The 17,140-nt window shown below is 56.2% G+C and overlaps 1 protein-coding gene and 1 long non-coding RNA gene across 4 annotated transcripts in view; one reads left to right on the top strand and one right to left on the bottom strand.

The window, feature by feature from the left end:
* The window catches only part of DAB2IP (DAB2 interacting protein), a 189,917-nt gene that overhangs the window by 48,750 nt on the left and 124,027 nt on the right, over positions 1 to 17,140 (top strand). The window lies entirely within an intron of this gene.
* Positions 2,052 to 9,534, bottom strand: LOC141577491 (uncharacterized). Its single transcript, XR_012506537.1, has 3 exons — positions 8,865 to 9,534; positions 7,104 to 7,207; positions 2,052 to 5,196 (listed from the first exon to the last, which is right to left on the bottom strand). It is a non-coding gene; the product is annotated as an uncharacterized LOC141577491 (long non-coding RNA).

A 17,140-nucleotide genomic window follows, 5' to 3' on the forward strand; every position in this document is an offset into this window, starting at 1 on the left:
AATTTTTAATAATATTTTGAAAACTATATTTCAACATAATTGGTTTCCTTTGTAATCCTTGGTATTTTATCTTATGCATGTTAAAATGTTTTTCTGAGAAGGGGGCCTCAGGCCTTAGGGGTCCCTGGCACCAAAAAAGGTGAAGGACTCACAGACCGGGCACTCAGGCCGCTCCTGCCTCCCACTGCTCACAGGTCAAGGTGTCCTGTTGCCAAGTGGACTAGTCTGTGCTGAAGCAGCTTGCTCTGGGTACCCAGCTGTGTGCTGGGCCCTGGGGGTGTGGGGATGGCAAGGAGCACCTAGTGAGGGAAGACCCTGCCCTCCAGAAGCTCCTGGGTGCCTCAGGAGCAAGATCTGTAGCTAAACTGGCTGTGCCAGGGGCCCGGGAGATCCTGTGCTGTCGGGATTCAGAAGAGGGAGAAGTCACTTCTTCGTAGGGAACTGATCCTGGGATGGCTTCGTGGAGAAGGCAGTATTGGACTTGAGCCTTGAGAATATTGAAGTTAGAGACATGAGGAAAAACACGTCAGGCAGAGGGACCACAGGAGCGCAGGCATGGGGACCTGGTAGGGGGGGCACACGTGGTGACTGTGGAGGAAGGAGGTGGTGCGAGAGAGAGCAGAGAGGAGGGTGCTCTGGGGGCCCTGGGAGCCTCAGCAAGGTTTTCACCAGAGTGACATGGTCAGGTCTGCGTTCCAGAACAGTCCCTCTGGCTGCTGGTGGATGGATGACTGGAGGGGACGGGGCTGGGCTCTGGGTGGCCAGTGAGGAGACTGGGCGGTCATCCGGTAGGGAATGTGGAGACCTGAACTGAGCCCAAACTGAGGGTCCCCACGGGGCCAGAGGGGGAGTTGTCCCAGCTATGGGACGAGGTGGTGGAAGGTCCTTGAGATCTCAGGCGCTGGAGTCTGAAGTCAGGGTTTGAATCCTGGTTCTGTCCCTTATTAGCCGCGCGGCCTCAGGCACATCAGACACTCTCTGAAGTTATTTCTTCATCTGAGACCTGCGGTGATGATCGCACCCGCCCCGGCAGGGTTGTTGTGAGTGTTTAAAGCTCGGCACAGTGCCTGGCACAGAGCAGGTGGTGGGCAGGCTGAACGTATGACTGCTTTTATCATCGTCCCGTGGCCCCATTGGACTGGCGGGTCTGCAGGGAGAAGAGAGGCCGAGTCTGAGGTTTCAGATCTGCACTGAGGCCTGGGCCTGTGAGCCAGTATCTGAGATCCCGTCCACCCCAACCCTGGGTTTCTGTGCCATCGCAAAGCCCTGGGACAGGGCTACCTCCTGCCCTGTCTTCACTTCCTCTGCCCAGCGTCCCCTCCAGCAAGGCTCAAGTGTAGTCGCTCCAGGAAGGGTCAAGTACAAATTTTATTTCTGACATGAGTCCTTTCTGTCTGGGAGTTCCCAGTGTTGGGAAGGTGTGGTGAATGAAAGAGGAGCTCGGAGAGCGAGCCCCTCTTTGTTTCCAAGTCCCAGAGCAGGAAGCATCTAGACCAGCATTTGGCTGTGAGCCTGGGACACCCCCCACCCCAGCCCAACTCCAGCAGGGATGCCCTGGGCAAGGTGGGAACACGGGCCATACTCACTCTGCGGCTGAACCTTGGGGGTCCCGGATTCCATATGCACCTTCCCACGCTCACCCCAGACCCTCAGCAGGTCTCCTGTGCCCCACATGACCTGCCTACCTCCTGGGTCCAGGGCTTCCAGCCTTCATCCCTCTGAGTGGTTGCGCTGCTCTGGGCAGTGGGAGCCCACTGATGCCGGAGAATAAATTTGCTGTGTTTTGTAGAGCATGCAGAAGCATATTTGGGGGTTTAATCTTCTTGATAAATCGTTCTCAGATTGTACTCTATTAAACCCCCAGAAAATTCATGAACACGCTGGGAATAGAGATCTCATCGGAAGGTCTGACATGAACAACACAATAAATGCAGCTTCTAAATTGGGTCAGGGAAGCCTCTGAGGCCCAGAGAGAGGACATTCCCGCTCGCTTGGCCCTCCCCAGGCCTATAAATTAATTATGCACACAAACAGGGCCCTGTCCTCTCTTGTCAGAGCCAGGGCTTGTGTCTCTGCCCACTGACCCGCCCCAACTCCTACCTCAGCTGCAAACAGAGCGCCTGGTGAGGCCTTTCAGCCTCTGTGCTTTGTTATTCCTGTGTCTCCAAAGCAAAGTGGGTGTACATTTCAGCAAGAGAGATGTAGGTTAGATAGGAGGAAGGACTTCCTGGCTGACCGGTGGGCTGCAGTGAAATCCCGGAATGGGCTGCTCAGGGAACTCGAGGCAATTCTTTTCTTTAGGGCTTTTAAGACCTAGCAGTTTCTACCCGTCTTTGGTACTCTGGGGCTGCTGCCCCGTGACAGCAGTGATCAGAACAGACATGGCTTCAGGGTCTCGTCTCAGGAACCAGCCTGGAAAGTGCCTTTTTCTGGGCCATCCTGGGGGCCTTACCACCTGCCTGGCCCAAGAGTTCCCACTAATTCCACACAGGGCCAACATCTTCTTAGCCCAAACCCTCAACATGGTCTAACCACGTGGCACTTGGAAAAGGGAAGTCTCTGTGGTTCCCAGGCTGCCGCTAACCCTCAGTGGGTTCCCTGCCTTCCCCAACCCCATCCGCCTGTTGGACTCTTTCTCAAAGGCCTGGCCCGGGTTCCACCCCCTCTGTGACGCCTTCCTTGATTTCTCCCTGCCTTGCCAGAATTAGTTACTCCCTTCCTCAAGCTTCCTCTGCCTTGGGCCCTTGTTGGTGGGTCCCTGTGGGAGTCCATGAGTCTCATCATACTGTCAGTTCCCTGAGAACAGGGGCTGTGTTGGAGCCCCCTTAGGCCTACATAGTGTTCCTCCTGGGATGGTGCCAGTACTTGCATGAGTTTTCAAATGCCAGCTCCTGGGATGTGTCCCCCATGTACCCTAGTGCGAGGGCTGAATGACCTGGTTTCCCAATGTCAGCTGTGGGAATCCTGGGCTCTTGAACTGGGAGCAAGGCAGGGACCGAAGGGGAGGCAGAGGAGAAACTCCCTGTCTTTAGTAATTTGGTTCTGACATTTCACATTCTTTATTCTTTTTTTTTTCTTGGAAACTGCTCAAGGCCCTCTGATTCTGCGGGTCTTTGGAGGGAGGTGGAATGGCCCTGAAGTATACACAGAAGCCCCTCCCGAAGCCGCTGTGCCCCCAGGCGTCCCCTTGCACATGGAAACCAGCCCCCTCCTAGCACAAGCCTGGGCAGGTGCAGCCTCTGCCAGCAGTCTGGAAGGGGTGACGTGTAGGTCTGAGGCTGGGCGGGAGGTGGGGGTGAAGTTCACCGGCAGCACCAGGGAAAGGAAGGGAGCCCTGGTGGGAGAGATGGAGGAGACCTTGTGCTTCTGGGAGGTGTTACTGGGGAGCCTGCTCGGACTGTAAGGGAAGCGGGGTCTTGGTGGTCCAGCCTCAGGGATGGGCACGGAACAGAAGCAGGTGGGGGAACAGGGAAAGTCAGCGGACAACTGGTTGGTTGGGGAGCCCTTTCTGGGGCTGCCTCCTGCCCCGGCCCCCAACCCTGCCCCCACCACGTGGGCTCCCTGCTGACTTAGGCCTCTGAGGCCCCCTTAGCCCCCTCAGCCAGACTCAGCCAGAGCAGACAATCCTGGGGACAGTGGCAGTGTGTGTGTGTGTGTGTGTGTGTGTGTGGTTGGGGAAGCTGGTGGCTGATGACTGCGGTGTGGAGCACTGGCTAGAGAGACAGGGCCATGGTGTGGAGCTGGCCGGACACGGGCAGTACATGCATCGAGAGGTCAGCAGGTGGAGAAAGAGAGCTGTGAAACCTGCGGGGTCAAGGAGGCCTCTGGGCTATTCATTGGACGGCACTAATTCAGTGCCTAAAAATAATCCCGGACTCGGCACAGCTCTTCAGAATTTTCCAAGCTCTTTCAGACCCACGAACTCATTTCTGTCTCCAACGGCCTGGGAAGAAGTGAATTCCATCCATATTCAACCACAGGGAACATGAAGTTCTAGAGCACACTTGCGAAGGGCCCGTGGCTAGCTGGTGGGAGGCCCCAGACCGGAGGCCGGGTTTCTCTGGCTGTATGTTCCACACAGTCTCCTGTGGACCTGCTCGGAGATGGAGTGAGGGAGGCATTGCCTTTGCTGTCCAGGGGCAGAAGGCCACCTAGGAGAAAGGTTAGGACCAGGAGGACAGACACCGGGGAGGGGAGAGGAGCTCTGATGGGGTGGTGGTGGTGGGGGCATCGGGGAGGGCTTCCTGTTGGGGTACTTTGGAGCTCGGCCCAGGGAAAGGAAGGGTGCGCTGAAGCAGGGAGAGTGGGTCCAAACACGGGCATTTGTGAGTGAAGACAAGACAGTGGGAAGCAAACTGAGGACCAGCCACCTTGCAAAGCCTTGACTGACCAGCCTCGGCATCCCCTGCAGGGCCATGTAGGCATTCTGAGCAGGACAGTCACCTTTAAAGAAGCCCACAGTGGAGGACCCTGTGGGCAGTCTCCGGCCCATAGGTCACTTGTGGGCAAACAGTGGCTGCACCAGCCCCCTGGCTGCACCCCAGAGGCCACCCCTCCCCTGCCAGCCCTGTTCCTCTCTGTCCTCTTTCTCCTGGCCAGACCTCCTGCCCCAACCCACTGTTTCTCCCTTTAGCATAAAGAAGAGAGAAACTTGCTTGTTAAGAGGGTAAAGTGACTGAGGAGAGGAAAACAATCAAAGGAAGAGAGGTGGTTGCCACGGAAACTATAAAGTAGGAGCAGAAACTTTCAGCGGCGGGCGGGTGGAGGGGAGGAGACCTAGCGGCTGAGGGCCCGGGGAGGGGATGGCGGCGGGAGGCTGGGCCCAGGCTAGCCCGGAATGCCCCTCTGCCCAACACCCCCAGCCAGCCGGGCAGCGCTGTGCGCCCACAACCAGAAGGGCCTCCCAGTTGCTTCCAAACAGGTGTGCGAGGTGCCTGGTACCCGAGTAAGGTAAGCAGCTCGTGGTGCGAGGAGGAGCCCGCGTCTCGTGGCCCATCCCTGCACCGTTCAGAGCTGCCGGTTACACTTCGCCTGGAGCAGCACAGGGGTTTCCTGCAGGTCTTTGCATGATGTCTTATTTCACTGTCCTAACACGCAGAAGTGACTCGGCCCAGGACTGGACAGTTTACAAGGCAGCTTCCCACGTGTTGCCTCATGCAGGTCCCGTGATAGTCCTGGGAGGACGGTGTTCATATCCTACAGAGGAAGGAGATGAGGCCCAGAGAGGTTAAGGGATTTGGCCCCAGGTCACCCAGCTGAGGAGCCCCTAGGGGTGGGATTGCCACCCTTGAGCTATCAGACCCTACAGCCCCCAGCTCTTCCTGCCTCTCTGCCACCTTTTGTTTTTGGCTGGAGCTGTGCGCTCCCTGGAGCGTGTAGACCCTTCTCACCCCCACTCCAAGGGGGGACCTCCTTTGGGGCACTACCATTTTCTTCCTGGACAACCCCAGGGAAGTTGCTTCTCTCTGAGGCTTGATTTCCCCATCTGTGAAGTGGGTATAACAGAACCTTCTGCCTGTAAAGGTCGTTGTGGGTGAGACAGTTCAAGTCAAGCCCTGTGTACAGTGGCAGCACAGACGATACCCTCAGAAATCTCCACTGGCCACGTCTGAAGCTGGCAAGCACCCAGTTGGGTAAGAAAGGCGGGGCTGCAATCTCCCTGTATTTCAGAGAAGTTTCTTCATCTGTGAAACGGGTCTGATGGGTTCCTGCCTTGCCTGGGGAGTTGGAGAAGGAGATGAGGATCATGGCTGTGGAGCCGCTGCAAGCCACGGAAGCTGGTTTGGGAAGCACCAGTCTCCAGCCCAGCTGTAAAAGTGGCCACTAGGGCCCCACAGGGGACGGACATCTGAGCCTACGTTCTCACTGCTCGAGGGAGGGAGGGACGGGAGAGGAGTTGGGCCCCTGCCCAGTTAGCCCTGAGTGTGAGGCTCAGATCTGCTCCAGGTTTGGGTCTGAAAGGAGCCCTCAGAATCCCACGTGGCCTCGTGGGCTTGCTCCCGAATTGGAGCCAAGCCTTAGCTTTCTCCAGGGAGAGGCCCAGTGGGCCGAATGCATTATTAAGTGGCAGAAAGGCAGCACGCTGCATGTGAAGGATAATGGGGGAAATTTATTGGATGGGCTATAGATCACAGAATGAAAAGCCCTGAAACCCATGGGGAAGAAAATTAATAAGTCCTGGGCTGTGACTTGTTTGGGGTGGGGGTGGAGGGTACGTGGCCCCGATTTGCTGTGAGCCTGGGAGCTTCGTGACGCACGGAGGCCCAGAGGTCTGGGGGCTTCAGTGTACATTCCCGTGTCCACTGGTTTCTTGAAAACACGCCTGTGGTGCCCCCTCCCTCCTCTTGATGGGCAGCGGCCGTGTGACAGCGCCGGCCTGGGCACTGAGGTTATGCGGGTGAGCCCGGCAGACAGGACGTGACCCTCGGGGGGAGCAGTGAGCCAGGAGAGACAGATGGGAGATGAATCATCAAAAATTAGATCTCACGGCACAATGCAATGGGCTCCCTGGGGCAAAGCAGAGAGTTCGGAGAGTTTGGAGGGTTGGGCAGGTGGAGGGATGGGGCGGTGAAGGAGCCAGAAATAATGTCCAAAGGCCGGTAAGGCCGAGGTGGCTGGGACAGAGGGCTCTTTGAAAAATGCTGTCTGGCTGCTTTGTGGAAGGTAGACTCGGGAGGCAAGAGAGGATTTGGGGGGACCACTTAGGGGCTGTGGGAGTCCCCAGAGTTAGAGATGGTAGTGACCTGGATGTGGGTAATGACGGTGGAGAGGAAACAGGTCGGAGACTCAAGCTAGAATTTGGAGCTAGCACTAATCCGCTTCACAGAGGGGCTGGGTGTCTGGGAAGCACGCCCCATGTCCGGTGTCCTAGGACTGGGAACTGTGGGAGCAAAGGCATGAAGGAGAGAAGTGGTGGAGGGCTGGGGACCAGTGTGGCTGAGGAAGGGGAAGGGTCTGTCTGGGGCAGCACCCACTGACACCCCCCCCCCCCCCCCGCCCCGCACTGGGACTAGAAGCCAAGGTCCTGGTCTCATTGCTACGGGGCACCTTTTTACAAGTGGCTGTCTTCCTGACATCTGGAAAAGGGCTGGCAGGTGAATTACCTGGGGACAGTTAGGGGAGACCATTTGTGGCAGTACAGAGTCACCATGAGAAGCCAGGCTGCATGAGATCCAGTCCCGTCTTTACCACAGTCCCCTTTCTGTGCCTGTAAAATGGACGAGTAATAGTGTCCACCTCTTAAGGTTGTGATAAGGATGCACTGAATTGATATTGCCCGGCAGAGAGTAAGTTACTGTAATGGGGTTAGTAACTGTGTTCTCTGTGACCTTGGGCAAGGCTTTCCCTACTCTGGGCCTCGGTTTCTCCAGGCCAGTCCTTGCAAACACTTTGGTCGAAGGCTCTCTAATCTCTGATGTGCTGGTGGTGTCCAGCTCCTGAGGACGCCAGGGCACAGCACCAAGCTGGCAATGTTGTCTCCGATGGGACCACATCCATTCCAGCCTGTAAGAAGATACCGGGCCTACTGGGTCTGTAAGGGGATATTATGATCGCCCAGAACCTGGTGAGGTCAGAGGGCACAGAGACCAGGACAAAAGGGGGCCAGTCAGGGCTGCTGCCAGACCTGAGCTGACCTTCTGGGCCCCAGAATCTAGACCACATTTGGGGAGCCTGGGGAGGAAGGCGGAAGCTGGGAGCTTCACTGTGGGATGAGCAAACTGGTCCTTCGTTCTGAGCCTCAGTTTGCCTGTCTGTACTATGAGGCTGGGAATCCCTCCTGCCTGCTACTCACAGGTGCTGAGAAGGCAAAGGCTACAGTTTGTAAAAGGCTGGGAACACTGTCGGGCACTGGGGTCCCAGAGGCCTCCATATAGAGCCAGGGGGCCCAGAGAGAGAGCAGTAGATGGGCCAGTGTGATCAGAGTGGGACCACCAGCTGCTGGTTAAAATACTGATTCCTGGGCTCTTCCCAGGCTGGCTAAAGCAGGCTCTCCCCAGTGGGCCTGGGCATCTGCATTTTAACATGCTCCCTGGGGGACTGAAGCTCCTTGACATCTGAGAACTGAGGTTCTGCACCACCCGCTTTGCCGGTCAGAGTGGGTGCAGAGGGGTGGGGAAGGCTTATCTAAGTCACTCAGCAGACTGGGACCCTGTGCTATGCCTCCCTGGGGTTCCCAGGGGGCACATCCCTGGAGCCCTGGGCGTCCTGGGCTGGGTCCTGCCAAGAAGGATTTGTCCCAGGGCTCCGCAGCCCGGCAGAGGGCAGCACCAGGCAGCACCTCCTGAGGGCTCCAGGCTGCTCTGGGGGCCTGGCCTGGCAGGGCCTGGAAGGAGCCCACCGTAGGGCTTGAGTGGGAAGGCAGGTCTGTACATGCACCGGAGGCTGTGTGAGGGGGTTAGCTACAAGAGAGGGGGGCACCCGGAGGACACAAGAAACACGAGGTCAGAGAAAGCAGGCACAGAAAATTCTGAAGCCACTTCGCAGTTTTCCAGGGGCAGAGGCTACAGGGAAAGAGAAGGCCGTGGTGTCAGGGGGGCTGTGTTGAGGCTCCTGTGACTGAGGCTGCCTCCCCAGGGCTCTCAGCGGGCTCAGGATCAACTCAAGGCCCCTTCTAATAAAGATCAGCCAGAGATCAGTCCCCCTACCCTGACCCTGGCATTTTAGCCGGGAGGGAAGCCCGGACTCCAGCCCCAACTCTCCTGCTGGCTCCTCCTTCCTGCGCCTGGTACAACTTCCTCTGCTACTGGGAACTGCGGGAGTGCCTGGGGGCATCTGGGTGACCCTGGGCAAGTCCCAAGCCCTCCAAGCCATGAGTTGAGAGTGGGATGGCCACTGGATCCCCAAAGGTCCTCTGCAAGTCCTACCTGTGGGAAGACATCTTCACTTTCAGATTTTCTGAGGACAGGGGGCCAGTTCGGTTGTGAGCTCCGTGTCATCAAAGGTATGCCAGAGGAGGCTGGGTGGATTTTGCTTCCTCTTAGGTCTTTGCCTGTGGTCCTGGACCATCCCCCCCTCCACATCCCATCTTTCTGTGTTAATCATTAATCTCCAGGAGAGCCCCACCTGGGGAAAGGGACAAGTCCCTAGCCATGGGGAACAGGGAGCTGATTTCCAGGATGACCTTGAACTTGTTTTCCTTGGCCCCAAAGTTTCAGCTACTTCCTGTTTGAGCAGGCACAGAAATTCTAGGGCCCCAGCCCTTCCTCCTCCCCTCTGGTGGAATTTCCAGACAAAATGCTGTTCCTGGGGTCAGGGCAGGGCCCGCATTGTTCTCGCTCTGAAGGGGAGTTGAGGGGTGACAGGTTGCAGAAGCTGCATTTAATTCTCATCTACACAGCCTTAGGATGCCAGCTATGGGCTGGGTGGGATCTCCAGGAAAAGTGAGAAAGTGTGAGAACCATGACTCTGGCAAGCCTGCCCCTCCTCTAACACCTGCTGTGGCTCCCGTTTATGTTCTGGACTGGGCACAGAGGCTCTGCGTGTCAGTGCCCAAGGGTCCTGAAAGACCACCCAGCCAACTCCATTTTACAGGAGAGGAAGCTGGGCCTATGAACGGGAGGGGGGACTTTCTTAAAGGCACACAGCAAAGCAAAGGCATTTATTCATCCAATCGTTTATTCTGTGCCAGCTCCTGCAGAGAGTCAGGACTTACATCCTGGCCTCCTGACCAGCCCCAGGCTGCTGCTTAAAAGTAAATTACAGTCCGTTGTCCACATGTCACACAGAGGAAACCCAGACCCAGAGCGGTGAAGTCCCTTCCCCCTGGTTCTGGTGTTGAAGAAAGAATGGGGGCTTTGAGTCCAGCTCCCTTCATTCACCTCATTCATCAAAGTTTATTGGGTGCTGTTGTGAGCACTGGGGACGTGCCTGGGACAGGACTGACAAGGCCCCTGCCCTCATTAAAGTTTGGGAGAAGACAATTAGTGAACAGCCGAATACACAGATAAGACAGTTTCAGGAAGCGATAAGTTGAAGAAAATGGAACAAGACAGTGGGATAGTGTGTGGGGAGTAGGGCAGAGGTACTTGAGATAAGGTGGCCAGGGAAGGCCTCTGAGGGTGTGATATTTGAGCTGAGGCCTGAATGGCAGGACAGAGCTGACATCTGAAGGTCTGGGGCTAGTGTGTGAGATAGAAGAACAGCACATGCAAAGGCCCTGAGGTAGGTCCCAGTCAAAGATTGGAAAGCTATCCGATCTCATATAGAACCGTCTTAGCCAGTGGCTCCCCAAGAAAGCTGCTAGAAAGCTCTTTCACAAATATGGATTGCTTGGCCCTCTCCACCAAGATTTGGATTCGGTGATGCTGGGAAGGGGGCCCTGGAAATTGTTTCCAAATGCTGCCGGTGTAGTTCATGGGCATATAGGCTAGCCCCACCCCTGCAGGCCTGCCTCATGGAGCCAGTCCCTCCTTTTAGTTGCAGAGTGAGGCTCAGAGAGGGCTGTGACTTATTCAAAGTCAGGCAGTCGCACAGCAGCAGAGGTAGGACTGGAGCCCTGATCCCCAGAGCCCTCCCCAGCTGGGGTTCCCTCCTTACTACACTCCTCCCCTTCTGGAAGGGCTGCCTGGGCTTCACCCCTGCTGGGATCTATCTCCCCATCTCATCTCCCTGATCTCAGCCCTCACACCCCATACAGCCTGCTGCCCAGTCCCCACCTCATCTTCTGCTCCAGCCTCACAGTTCTACACACTGCCCCCAGTACAGGTCTCAGTGGTTTACACATCTGGGCCTTTGCTCATGTTGTCTCCGCTTCCAAGAATACACTCTTCTGCTCTCTACTCAGTCAATGTCCACTCAGCCTTCTGGCTCAGAGCCAACGACTCTTCCTCCAGGCAGTCTTCCAGGACTTTTCCTTCCTCCAAATTCCCAGTACTGACTCCAGATCAGATGGACTTGTTTCCCAAACGCTGCCACCATCTCTCCCAGTCAGTCTTACTGAGAGCCAGCTCTGGGCCAGTAGTTGTGCTGACTAGCTCTGGCTGTTCTGCTCTCAAGCAGCCCACAGATTGGTGAGAAAATAAATAGGCAATAAGTAGCCCGGAGGGGCAGATGTCAGCCAGTTTATACACAGGGCTTTGATTCACTATGCTGTATGACCTTCCACAAATTCACAACCATTCCATAGTTGAGGAAACAGAGGCACGAAGAGGGGAAGGCACTAATCTACGGACACACAGCCAGGAAGTGCTGGTTCTCACTCCAAATCCCATACTCTTTCATTTGCCCACCAAGATGGGAGCATCCTAGGAGCTGGCTACTGGGTCAGTTCATCTGTCCTCCTCAGTGGGATCTGCGGGGATGGAGCAAGGCCCTGTCCCCCTGGAACCCAGGCAAGTGCCAGCCATGAAATGGCTGACCAGCTGACCAGGCAGGCCTGCCTGGGAAGGGAGAGGGCTCTCTGACCTCACACTGGGACCATATGCCACCCCCTCCTGTTGCCTAGTGGGTGTGAGGCTGTCTGGGCCCATCAACTGGAAGGAGAGGAAGGAGGCCGGAGACCTGGAGCCTTAGCCCCAGGGCTGGGAGAGAAAGGAGCTGTGGGCCCACCTGGAGCTTGGCAGCATTTCTGGGTCAGGGCAGGAAAGGAAGTATACAGAGAGAGGCGCTCCAGGCCTGGCCATCTGGGCTGAAATGTGGGCTGCTTGAGGAGGGGTGAGAAGGAGGGGCTGGGACTGGAGCCTGGAGAGTGGATCCCAGCTTCCCCCAACCACAGGATTGGGGCCCTGAGTGGAAATCTGGGTACCTGTGAGCAGAATGCGCCAGGTATCTGGGAGGGGTGGTCCAGGTAATTGAGAGGGAAAAGGGGCCTTGGCATCTCTATTTAAGTCCCAAGGTGGACTAACCTCCAGCTCTCATATGTGACCTCAGGTGAGTCCCTTCCTCCCATGGCTTCACTGCCCCATATGTGGGGAGTGATGGCACCTCTCCCTGACTGCTCTGTGCTGGGGTGCAGTGGGCAATCAGACCCTCCACAATTGGGGAACTGATGCCAGATCCCGGCTTGCAATGAATTAGGCAGGCTCCTCCAGGCAAGTGTCTGTCCTATAGGGTCCCAGCTTCCCTGGTTCCATCACCTACTCTGAAGGTTCCTTTTGCCCTGACCTTCCAGGATTTTATGACAGGCTGTTGACATTTATGAGGGAGATATATCCTCTTCTCTGAGTTTCTGGAGGACAGGAGGGAACACAGAGGTGGTGCTTTGGGACTGGAGGAAACTTCTAGATCCTGATATGAACTGTGGAGGTGGGCTGGACAGAGATAACTTGTCTGTATTTAACACGAGGAAACCTGAGGCCCAGAGATGTCAAGGGGCTTTCTTTGAGTCACACAGCGCCCAAAGAAACACAATGATCCCGCCCACTGGCCTTCTACCCCGTTCAAGCCCTGCCTCACCCTCAGCCCAGTTTTGAGTGACTTGATTTAAAAAAACACTCACACTCCCCGAGGCTCTGTCTGTGCGTGTTCCAGTGTCCACGCTTGATTGATCCCCCAGTTCCGCCTGTGTTGAAAGGGGCAGGGCCATCTAAGCCCGAGGTCATCTCGGCCCTGATTGGGCCAGTTTCTGTGAAGGATGTCATGGAATTCGTTGGTGGCTTTAGGGAGGAGGTCCAGGGGCCAGTGGAGGCGTTGGATGCCAGTGTGACCTCTCAGGTTCAGCTGCACCCCCCAACTCCGGCCTCCCCCCTCTGAATGAAGGTCCTGCTCATGGTCTAGCCTGATTCCGGGACAAAGAGTGGACACAGGAAGCTGCTATTGCCTGCCAGACAGGCCGCCTCCAGGGGCAGAAGCCCATGACCTTAACCATGAATGTCCCCTGCCACACCCCCACCCTGCCCAGGGCTCCAGTGACTCAAGGTGGAGACCAGCCTGGGAGGCGGATGTGTGCATGGCTGCCTGGCTGGGGACTTCCCCCGGTCACTACTGGCCACCCTTGTCCCGACAGGAAACCTGACAGGTCTGAGCCTTCCAGACACCTATTGTATGGGGACTGGCGTGGGCTCCAGTGTTTCCCGTGTCAGGACTCCATCCCTTCTCGCCTCCTCCTGTTCCCTGTAAAAGCTGGCTTTTAAGGAAATTTCCGGCCTGTTGCCCCTCCTCCATCTCTGCATTAAGTCCTGCTCATCCTTGAGAACTTTGCTCTTTCCAGCCTGCCTGAGTTCAAATCCTGACTCCTAGTGCAAGCTGTGTGACCTTAGGGAACTCACTTACCCTCTGTGCCACCTGTATTTTCGGTAAAATGAACGTGGTGACCATTTGGCTTGTAAATTAAATGAGATAAATGTGCATAGATGCTGAGGACAGGATCTGGCACACATTGAATGCTGAACACAGTTTATTGCTATTAAATCCAAAATTCACCCTCAGACAAATCTTTCGAGGCCAAAGCTTGTACCCTCCCTAGTTAGAAGTCTTAGACCCTGTGGTCCCCTCCAGGCATGAGCATTGCTCCTCCCGGAGTGGAGTCTAGTGTTAGATAATGTTGGTTGTGGCTGTCATTTTCCTCCTGCAAAAAATGACCCCTCAGGAAAGGCCATGGCCCTTCTTCTTTGCTCAGATGAAGAAATGGGTGATCTGTCCTTACACTGGAGGAAAAACTATCCTAGATGGGCAATTTAAGGCTTTTCAAGGGTAATTCTGCCTGTATGCTTTTTTTTTGCTCCTTCCTCACCGACTGTAAACCTAACACCCCAGTAAGATGTGAGGCTGCACTGGGCTGGCCCCCTCCCTGCTGACCCAGCCCTGGCCCCACCTCTGGTTTACCTGGACTTCCTGCCCAGCAGGGTGTGATTCTCCTTCAGACCCCAGGATGCTGATGGTCCTCTGCCTGGAGGGAAATCCTTTGGGTCCATCCCTCCCTGGTCCTCTCCTGTGTCCTCCTTATTCAAACCTGACTGGTGAGGTGTGGCGGGGGTGGGGAGTTCTCTTGGGGACTCTGGCTTCCTGAATGAGGTGATGTTTGAGCCGGGTCCTGAGGGCTAAGGAGAAGTTCACCAGGTGGGTGCAGATGGAAGAGGTTCATGGCAGCCATCTGACCATCAGGGCAGAGGCCGGAGCCTTTGAAGGCTGAGAGCAGATAGATCAGAGTGCAGGAGTAGGTGGGGCTGCAGAGAGAGCTGGCTGCTTTGTGACAGAGCTTGGTCCTTTTCAGTACTCTGCACATTCACCTTTAGGGGCTTTTGAGGGATGGTGAAAGTTGATTTCCCCAGTCCCCAAGCCCCTGCCTGGCACTCACTAAACAGGCAGATTTCCAGTCCCCACCCAGATCCATTAAATCAAGAGCCTTGAAGGAACACCAGAAAAATGCATGTTTAAGGAGCTGGGGCCATTTGGAGGCTCACAGGCATGGAGCCTACAGTCTTGACTCCCACCCAAAGCAGTACGTGGGGAGGTGGGAGCTGGGTCTATTCAGGAGACCCTCTGCCAACAAGACCACGGACTGGACTGCTAGCCCTGCAGGGCTCTGGGTTCGCAGATCAGCAGGGCCTGGGGAGCCTTTTCTGGAGGGGCCTCTCCTTGGAGGGGATCTGTCGGAGGAAGTGGTGGTGGTGGCGGGGCAGGGTTATTTTCAGGTGCCCCTCCTTCAGTCAAGGCAGTCTCCGGAAGAGGGGCTGCTTCTGTTTGAAGGGAGGAGGCCACAGGGGCAGCAGGAGGGGGTGGGTGGCTTGCTCCACAGCAGGATTGATTCCAGATGCTCTGCTGGGCGTGCAGGGAGCAGCCTTTGTCTGCCTGCCCATCCCGGGGGTCCTGGACCTCCTCTCCTACCTCCCATTCTGCCCCTTTCCTACTCAGTACCCTAGCTGGTATCTACTTGGTACCCACCTGAGGCCCATGGAGATGTTCAACTTGAGTGGTTGGCAACACCCACTCCATCCCAAGACCAGAAAAGCAAAAGCTGCTTCTTCATTACCTGACCCTCCTCCGTCCACAAGGCAGATAGTTTGGGAGTCTGTAACTTCTCCCCATAGGTGGGGAAACTGAGGCACAGAGAAAGGCTTGAGAAGCCCAAGTATAAGCAGAATCTATGCCAGACCTTTGAGCCCAACTGTGTTTGCAGATGAGATCCCAGGTCCTACACACGCTCATCTAGATCTGCTGATGGAGGTGCCCCAAGCCAAGACCACTTGTCCTAGCCTTCATCAGTCTGATCACTCGATCCGTCTCTCATTCCCTTCAGGGAGGGCTAGAACTTGGCTGATCAGGGAATTCCTGTTTTGGGGAGGAAACTGGCTCAGATGAAGTCTAGGCCCCGGGAATAGGACTCTTGTCCCCACCCTGAGCTGGATTTCCTAGGAGTCCTGTCTCCCCAAACTGGAGGATCTGACTTCCTTGGTTATTCATTCTGGAAGTGGCAAGGTGTGGGCAGGTGGCTGAGGGAGCCCAGGCTGAGTAGGGAGGCTCCCAACTGGGTTCGGATGTCCTGGAGGAGGCTGGCTGGGAAGCCTCACAGCTTGCCTGTAGGTGGAGGGATTGGGTACCGCTCTTCCCAGGGGCGCTTGCATTTGTAAAAGAGGCTCCCGTGATGTCTGCTGTTGAAAACGAGCTAGAGCAGTGTTTAAACCAAAGGAGGCTAATGGGGTCCTTGCAGGCCTTGTGGTTTTCCATCTTCCCCAGGGATTGGCCAGAGCTCTGGGGAGAGGGGCCAGGGGAGTTGATAGCTTCTGACAACCCAGACTGGGTTTGGAGGAGAAACACCCCTCCTGCCCCTCCCCCCTGGTCTTGGGAAGGCGCCTGGCTTCCAGCTGTGATCCAGGCTTCTGCTGACCTGGGGGCCCCACCCCTAATGGAGGGAAGCAAGGGAAGGGGACCCCTTTGTGAGGTGCAAAACCTGGTCTGGATTCCTGCCCAGACTGCCCCGCCCCCTCCAGGGCCCCCTCTTTTCAGCTGTGCTGGAGGTGGACACCCAGATTCCCTCAGGCCCCATATGTAACTCTCCCACCAACAGACCCCTCAGACTGCTTGTCCAGAGCCCTGCTTAAGGCCCTTTGTCTCTGCCATTGAGGCAAGTCAGACCTCCCTGCCAGGGCCTCAGTTTCCCCTTCTGTACCTGAGCAGATGGAACTCAGGCAGGTGGTTGTCTGAATAATTTGAGAGAGAGATGATGCTGCAGGGGCAAGGGAGGGGAGAGAGAGACTCGGCCAGGGTGGTCAGGGAAGGCTAGAGGAGGTGGGCCCTAGAACGAAGGGCTTTGACCAGGCAGGAAAAAGTCAGTGAGAGGGCCTCCCTGCTGGGAGTAGAGCCAAGAGGAGTGAGAAGTAGGGGAGCAGTGGACGTGAGGCTAGGGGGTGGTTTGATTGGGGCTAGATCACTGAAGCCTTAAATACTAAAGAAGTTTCTGTTGACTTGTTGCTTTTGGACTCTGGGGAGCCATGGAAGGTTCTTGAGCAGGGGAGGGTGCATGACTTAGAGAAAGCTTTCAGCAGGATGCAATAGAGGGAGCTGGCCTCCTGCTTTCTCCAGCCTCATCTTCCTGTCTGTACAGTGGGGTAGGGATAGTTCTGCCCTGCAGGCAGCCCTGCCAGAGCGGCTGTAAGTGCCCAGCGCCAAAGAAGACCTCGCAGCATCTGTGGTGTTTCATTTAGGGGAGGATCTGGATCAAAGCGGCAAAATGCTCAGATTTGGCAAAGTCCCAAGGGATACATAGGTGTTCATTATGTTCTCACGACATTTTATGTGCTTGCAATATACACCCTAATTGTAAATACAGGAAAATAATACATGTATCACATGGGTTTAAAGAACAGGAGAGTATCCCGAGTAAAAGTGAAGTCCTTTCTACCCGGCTAGGGTGGGGGGCGTGCCGGGCGGTGTGTTTGTGGGTGGAGACTCAGCCCAGTGAGCGTGGGGCAGACACGGGCCCTGTGGCATCGGCCTCATTTGGACCCTAATTCAAAGTGACCCGGTCGGGAGCCTGCTCGCCTGGCGTGCGTCCTGCCCGATGCCGGGTAGGGCGCACACGCGGGTGTGCACCGTCTACACCCGCCGGCGGGGTGGGGCGAGGCTTTCTCCCAGAGGTCAGGCCTCGGGCTCTAGGGCACAGGGGGCTAAGGGCGGTGACCCTCCTGAGGACCGGCCCGGGGTCCTGGGCACTCCGGCCCGCCTCGCCCCGTCGACTCCAGGCCGGGATTTCTCCCGCACTGAC

This window comes from Camelus bactrianus, chromosome 4, assembly GCF_048773025.1.
Source record: "Camelus bactrianus isolate YW-2024 breed Bactrian camel chromosome 4, ASM4877302v1, whole genome shotgun sequence".
Classification (NCBI taxonomy): domain Eukaryota; kingdom Metazoa; phylum Chordata; class Mammalia; order Artiodactyla; family Camelidae; genus Camelus; species Camelus bactrianus.